The sequence below is a fragment of the Pinus tabuliformis genome, chromosome 9 (assembly GCF_031772625.1).
Source record: "Pinus tabuliformis cultivar Carrire ecotype Pingquan chromosome 9, CPIR1, whole genome shotgun sequence".
In the NCBI taxonomy this organism is placed as follows: Eukaryota; Viridiplantae; Streptophyta; class Pinopsida; order Pinales; family Pinaceae; genus Pinus; species Pinus tabuliformis.
This window is the reverse complement of record NC_142307.1, coordinates 1,654,396,778-1,654,404,997: the sequence shown is the minus strand read 5'-3', so window position 1 is coordinate 1,654,404,997 and position 8,220 is coordinate 1,654,396,778.

Below are 8,220 nucleotides of genomic sequence, written 5' to 3'. Positions count from 1 at the left end.
TCCTTCTTTTAGTTAGTATCAGTTGTAGCCTTGAACAAGCTATCAAGTATATTTGTACTAAGCGAGATCATTTTATTTTTGGAATAATAAAGGATTTTAGATTTATCTCATATGGTTTGTTTTTGAGTGAGTTCTATTTCATGTTATTCATTCATTATATTTTCTTCATATAAATTAAGTCTTTCACGGTAATCTGGGCAAAATATGACTGAGTCTCAGTCTTATTTTGAATCCCCTGCGAAGTTGTGTTTATAAATAAGAGAATAATTTACAGAATTGTTTGTTATTGTAAGTTCCTCTTTAAATATAAATTACATCATATATATGTAACAATTTAATTATATTTTTTTATTAAGCAAACATTGTTTTATTAAATTCTTCATATAGTTTGTTAGGTATTCAGTTTGAATATTCAATGAATTATACTTCCTTATGTTCTACTTTTCCACCCAATTAAAATCAAATTAACAATGTGCAGTTGAAGGACAACCTTTTATTTGACATAGAAATCTATCTGATTAAAGCACCTGTTTATAAATTTTTCATTGGTCATCCAACAATTCAAAATAACAAAACATTATAGATTCTTTGGCATAACTAATTGACCTAGATTTATCTCAAAAAACAGCACCTCAAAACCTTCCAAGATTGTAAGATATTTCATTGTTTCCAAGAACTCTATTCGAGCCATAAATTTTACCCAACATATGCATCCACCACCCTTCAAAACCCCAAGGAAAATTAGGTAATCTCAAGGCAGGACGAAAACCCTGGATCACAATCCCTAAGCAGTGAAGAAGTAGAAGATACTTTGCACTAGTTTAACAACATTGACGAAATCCCACCAAAAAAATAATGGAAGATGGTGGATATTGTAAGGGAAATATGGCAAGCCGCACAACATCCCTAACTCCCCTAAAGTCATCCCGACTTCACTACTTGACCCTGTACCTTTTATTTTTCTTCCTCCTTCGAGTAAACAGTTTCATGGTGGTCGCCTGAGACATTATCATTTTTAGTGGTTGGATTCTCCTGAAAATTTAGCTCTCTCAATCCTGTTATCACTCAGAATTTTCTCTAGAAGTTATTAAAATAAAGAAAATGGTCGAGGTAACCACAAACCAACTTTTAAGCATAGGCTCTAGCCAACCTATGGCTCAGAGAGGGCTCTCTCTATATGATTTATCTTTGTTTACTGGGATTTCATGCTAGTTTTGAATGTTTGGGGGGTTTTTTTATTTGTATTGAAGATTGGATGGTGGAATCCAAAAAAATGATGGATAGAATGATGTCTTTGGACCATTGGGCTATGGAATCAACAGAAGGGCAGCAAAACTAGAATTGATTCACTAAAGGGAGTGTTCAAAGGGTAAGCTATCAGAGTACAGTGGAGGTTTTTGGGCCAGAGGGGTGAAATGGTCTTAACCAAGGTGAGAGAGCATTTAAGAATTCTCAGATTGGGATTAAAACGAGGAATAGAGGAAAATTAGAAATAAAGGGAAATTAAGAATCCTTTGCTATAGATTACAGAGAGACAACCTAAACTAAGGAGCAATTAAGAATTCCTTAACTTAGATAATCAATAGAAAACATTTAAATGCATACCATTTAAAAGAGAGTGAAATTAAGAAAATTCCGAGATATCATTCTACGTTATAGCATTCAGATACAGAAATACATTAAATATTGTGGAAAAAATCTTTAAGAAAAATGACAACAACGTGAGAAAATACTTGTGTGTACTTCGCTCTACACATGAATCCTGTGAAATATCTTGTCTTTATTCATCAATCCAGCTTGCTGGTCCAGTCAGTGATACAATAGCTGTACAATCTTTTGATAAAAAAGTTCTATAGAAATGTCTAAGAATCCACACTACATACTTCGAATTGTGAAGTATTTATACAAAAGTTTATTACAAAATATCTCAAACTAACTTGAGATTTAATCTAGGAAATACAAATATCTTCTTGCAAGAAGATAGAGATAACTATTGAACTGTTTTCATGTTGTCCCTTTTATTGTGGTGCTGCTAGCCTTTATAGTTTGGTTTGTAGCCCTTTATGCTGGCTTGCTGTTGTGGTCTTTTACGTTGGAATCTTCTTTAACTTTTAACTTTCACCTGATACTCTTTGACACTGATACACTTTGGCATGCTGACCTATTTTCATCCATTTACCTAGTTTTTTTACTTTTATTGTACATTAACTATTTTACTGTGAATTTCTTACAGTAAATCAATCATCTTTTCCCACCATTTATCGTCAGGTAACTTGACATTCATCATTCGGCTATAGATCTCATCAGCCTCGGTATACTTGGCAAAATTGGGCTTGGTGATGAATAAGTGTTTTATCTCATTCTGTAGAAAAAAAAAGTTCTCAAATGTAATATACAAAACTTTGCCCGTTGGTAGTGCTTTTATTGCTGAAGTGCTAAGCTTGTTCTTTAGCCAACTACCTGAGTCTCTTATCATAGTCCTAATGTGTCATAAGTTTGTCATTAATGACCAATGGACTAGGCAATCCTTTCTCCCTCAAAATTTGGAACTTAGCCATGAATCTATCAATAGCTACCTGCATGTTCTGGCACTTTTCTTCCAAGTTTAGCATTAGGTTTCTTTTGGAAAGTACCTTCCTTATTTCCAAAATGCTTTCAGTTTTGTCTTCTATATCCAACTCATGAAGCTCATACCTATTTTTGCTATTAAGGAAGTGGATGAGTCTATTGGCATCCGTAGGAATGTCTCCCAATTCCTCCTTGACCTTTTGGATAGCTTCTATAGCTATCTTTATCAATTCTGTCTACTCAAAAATAACTTGAATAAATGGCCAAATATCATTGACACAGTCAATGATATTGGCCCATAACAGTTCCTTGGCTTGCCTAAGGGGTTTCTCCAATGTTAAGTATTTCTCCACTTTGACTCTTTCACTCATTCTATTGGCCTTTTGTGCCTCTTCCTTTGCATAATTTGGGCAAGTTTGTAGTTAGTTTCTAAACTTGCCACCATTTCTCTTAGTTTGTTCATTTCTATAGTCTGGATTGACATTTCATCCATGGCTCTGATTAAGTTGTCTGCCTCTTCTCCTCATGTACCTACTATTGTAGACTCTGTAGTGACTTGCAATGTTGTGGCAGGTGCAGCTGTAGGTGCTAGTGAAGTTGCTAGTGTGGAAGGGACTGTTGTAGATACTGTAGGTATGACATTTGTGGAAGTTGTGGCTATGTCAGTTTGTTTTAATTGGATCAAGCTATCCAATTATTTCTTTGTCTCCCTTAACTGATCATTAAGTTTTAGGATCAAGTCCATCAACTCTTCATGTCTGGTTTGGCTCTCTAATACTTCAAGTGTTTGAAGATGTTACAACTGGGGTATTTTTAGTTACTTCATAAGTGTAGCAATATCATCATTTTTCTTCTTTATTAGCTACTTTGTAGCTTTAATATATTTGGGATCATGTCCCAACTCAATAATTAAGTCTTCCAAAGACTTAATCCTGGTATCCTTGGCCTGTGAGGAGGCCTTCTCCAACTGAAACTGTGCCGAGATGTTGGTCAATGAACTTTGTAGCTGATGGGCAGCTATGGCTTTACCTGTAAGGGTGGAGTATATCATCTCTCTAGCCTATTTATGTAGTTCTATTTGGTCTATGGGATGAATATCCCTTGCTAATACTTCAAAGTCAACCCTCTTGAAGTCTAATGATGTCTTGGGCTGTTGTGTTGTAGGTTTGATAAAGGACATTTGAAGCTTTCCCTCCTTGATGTCAAAAGCTGACATCAGCCTTGTTTGATTTGTGGGAGTGATTTTTAGATATTGAGCATATGTCTGAGCTTTGAGCTTCTCATTCCTCATTTTGATTTCTTTATATATGTCCTTTATGTCTTGGTCCTTGTCAGCAGACCTACTGAATGAAGACACTTCCACACTTAGCTGCCTTTCCAATATCTGAGATTGTGATGTGGATGGTTCCCGTGTGTCCCCAGATGGGGTTGTGCCCTTTCTTCTGTCCAAATCAGTGTTTGTCACCTGTACTGATCCTTCTATATCTTCTTGTTCAGAAACATGATTGAGCCTTTGCCTTTTTCTATGACTAGTTTCACACTGTACATTAGATGTATCCATGCCTGAAGTGGAAGCTCCCTCTCTGTTCCTCTTAGGATTTCTTTCTTCATTTTGGGGAGTCTGCATGATAGGAAGGGTACTCATGGCCAGTTCTTGCTATTTAGGTACCTGCAGAAATGAGCTCTCATCAAACTATATTTCTAAGTCACATAAGGCATTCTTTACATCTACCTTCGTACTGTCTCTATCTACAAGAGTGTTTTCCACCCACTCAGATTGATTTTCATATCTTTCTATCTCTGGTATGGGGTGGTGGATATAAGGTCCCAACTTGGCCTTTTTTCTCAATCTGGTCATGAATTCTTGAGGGTCATACCTCCACATGAAACTCTGTTGGAACTTCATTTGCTGCAAAATTTGGTCTGCTTCCTTCCCTGCCTCTCTAGAATTGCAGATGAAGGGGCCTAACTGGTTTTTTACTTTGAATTGTGATCTTTTCTTGGCTGAGACAAAATTTATCTCATCAGAGTTCATTATTTGCCTATAGTACTCTAGAGCAAATAACCTCATGGGGAGGTATTTGGGTAGTTTATATGGTGCAAGTTGGCTCCCACTTTGCTTTGTTTAAAAAAATGAAGGACCCTTTTGATCTATGTACTTATCCTGGGTGGAGGGCTTCCTTTCAACATAGTCATGACTCGATGAACAAAAGAATCTATCAAATCTAAATAGGTATATGGTGAGTCATACTTATGGAACAGTGGGGTCCAAAGAATGTCAGATCTGGGCTGGCCTTTGGTATCCAGATTTTGGAGGGGAAAAGGAAATCTGTCTGGTTGATAATATAAGAACATATGGCAGAGGACAGATGAGTATTTGAATACTCTTTCATTGTTCATCCTGGTGAAATGTTCATGCATTCTCTCAGCTATGAACTCAACATAATTGTACACAATAGTAGGAGGTTATCCTAGGGTATAGGTTGACATGACAACCAGGACAAGTTCATCAACAAATTCATAAACGGAGCAGCCTAGGACACATGATATCATGGTGATGATTTGATTGCCCCTTTAAGAGAATATGGCATAAAGATATGGGGGGGGATTTTTAGGAATGTAGTGCTCCTCAACAATGAAATCTTGGAACAATTGGGCCAGTCTAGAGGGACTTAATTTGGAATATTGGTCTAAAAAATCTCCAATTGAGAGTGGAGTTAGGTTTGGTCCTGGTTGGAGTTGTAACATTTCATCGATGGATTCATCTGCGATAGTAAACAACACCTTTTGGTCATGAGACATTATGGTTCTATGACTAGGGATGTAGCATGCATGGCACATATGGACAATTTATGGGAAGATATGTACTTGGGGGAAATGATATTTTCGAAAATTTGACTCCCAAAGGCCAATATCATCAGCATGGTTGATGTATCTGTCCCTACTTAAATAATGGATTTTAGGCAAATGGCTCTAGGTAGATGTATCTTTGATTAGGAAATCCCTGTCAGCCAAGGGAAGGTGGCCGAGGTGCAAATGGGGAGTTGTGATAGGTCTAACGTCCAAGGTAACAGCGAAAACCATTATTTAGTTCTTGTGGATTTGAATTAGGCGCTGGTGGTTTATTCAAAGGTTTTAAATGGAAATTGGAAACTTATCAGAGGGTTTGGCCGTAGGTTTTTAAATTTAAGCTATTTTTCAATTAATTTTACTTAATGAAAATACTTGACAGGCTGAACGTTTCCAATTTTGAATGGGGAGTGGTATTCTATGGTGAAATACCTGGAATTGGGCAAATTGGCTTCAAGTTGATGGTTCATGATAGCTGCAGAGGTTTGTACGGTTCTGGTATGGATTGAGAGGTCAGTTGGGTTGTCTACAGCGTCTTCTAGAGCGAATTTGGAGGTCTGTGGAAAGTTCAGCGTTTGCAGGAGTCGCAAAGGTTTTCAGAGTTTACAGAGAAAAATGAGTGAAAAGGGCAAAAAGAGGGCTTCGCGGCCTTTTATAGAAAAATAATTATTTTTGGCGGGTTCATTTATGAATGAATAGTTGGCGGTTTTTTTGGTTAAGCAGGGAAGTAGTTTTGCTTGGCCATTGCACCGCTTTTGTGGTGAGGGTGGTTTTTTGGAGGGGTTACCTGATCTAATTTAGAGCTTGACCCGTAGCATTCGGGGAGTCGGGGAAAACCGCCTGATCGGGTGGGTAAAGGTTGGAGATCGGGTTCGACCAATATGGATGTGGGCCGTCGGATGAGGGGGTGTTATGAAACCAGCTCAAGAAAAGATAGAAAGGATAGATCAACACCTTAGAATTCAGCCTCTTCGAGGGGGCAACCTCCTTTACATTACATAAATGAACAATTCTTGGATGCTTCAAATGACAAAACCTCCTTTCTATATATAGGAGTCTAATGAGTCACAATATAATCCAGCCGACCTAACAATAATAATATAAAGCCACAAAAATAACAATAGAGGGATTCTATGGGGCACAATAATAAAAATATGGGGGCAATAGGGGCACAACAATATTAATAAGGGGTATAACTACAATAGTAATGGGGTATCACTAGTATTATGGGGACCCAACATGCCCCTCTCCTTCAAAAAAGTGTTGTCCTCAACGCTTGAGTAGTTCTGGATACTTCTGCATAAAATTCTCATCCTCCCATGTGGAATCCTCAGCGGATAAGTTCTTCCACTTGATAAGATACTCTGAAATTGATCGATTTCGTAGCTGTCGAGTTCTTGTTTCTGTGATTGCTTCCAGTTCCAATATAATTTTTCCTTCCTCGTCAAGTTCTGGAAATATTGTTTGAACTGGGAGCTTGTCGCTTATAACCTTCTTTAAACATGAAACATGGAAAACTAGTTGCAATCGAGGAGCTGCAGGAAGCTCCAATTTGTATGCCATAGTACCAATCTTTTGCAACACCTTGTCTGGACCATAATACTTTGGTAATAATTTATTATCCTTCTTAGCTTGCTTGAGGGACATTTGCTTATATGGTTGTAACCGTAGGAATACCCAATCACCTACATCAAAACTTCTTTCACTGTGATGTTGATCTGCCTGTTGTTTCATTCTATTCTGTGCCAACACGAGGTTATCCTTTAAGAGTTGGACTTGTTGTTGATGTTCAATGTGATGTTCCACTGCCTGAACCTTAGAATTTTCTCTTAAATATGATGTGATGGATGGTGGTTGATAGCCATAAAGTGCCATAAATGGGGTCATTTTTGTTGCTATATGGAAGGAAGTGTTATACCACCATTCAGCCAGAGGCAACCATTTGACCCATTGTGTCTATTTATCAGATACAAAGCAACGAAGATATCCTTCCAAACAATTGTTTACTATCTCAGTTTTCCCATCAGATTGAGGATGATAAGATGAGCTATGAGCTAATTGAGTACCAAGACAAGAAAATAATTCTGTCCAAAAATTTCCAGTGAAAATGGGATCTCTGTCACTTACAATAATCTTTGGGTTTCCATGTAACTTTTGAATTGTTTCCATAAATGCAGTAGAAACTGTACTGGCTTTAAATGGATGTGATAATGCACAAAAGTGTGCATACTTGGTAAGTCTGTCAACTACCACCATGATGACACTCTTTCCCTCAGACTTGGGTAAACCTGTGATAAAATCCATTGAAACCTCCTCCCAACGTTGGCTTGGAATGGATAAAGGTTGTAATAGACCCGGTGTCTTAATTGTTTCAACTATATTTTGTTGGCAAACCAAACATTCTGCCACAAACTTTTGAATATCTGATTTAAGGCCATCCCAAAAAAATTCCTTCTTAACCCTGTGGTAAGTTTTTAAAAATCCTGAGTGCCCTCCTAAGGGAGAAGTGTGCAATTCCATAAGAATCTTTTGTTTTAGCTGGGAATTCTTACAGAGGTATAAGTGATCTTTGTACCATAATGAATCATTTTTCCAGCTAAATGTATCAGACGTATTGGAATCTTGTTGTAACTTTCGAATAAGTGCCCACACTTCTTCGTCATTCTTCCACTCCTGCCTTGCTTCATTTATCCAATTTTGTTGGATAATAGAAATGGCCCACAACAATGCTTCCACATCCTCATCCTTTCTTGAGACACTACAACAAAACCAACGATTTGCGCCAGATTTAGCGCCAGATTT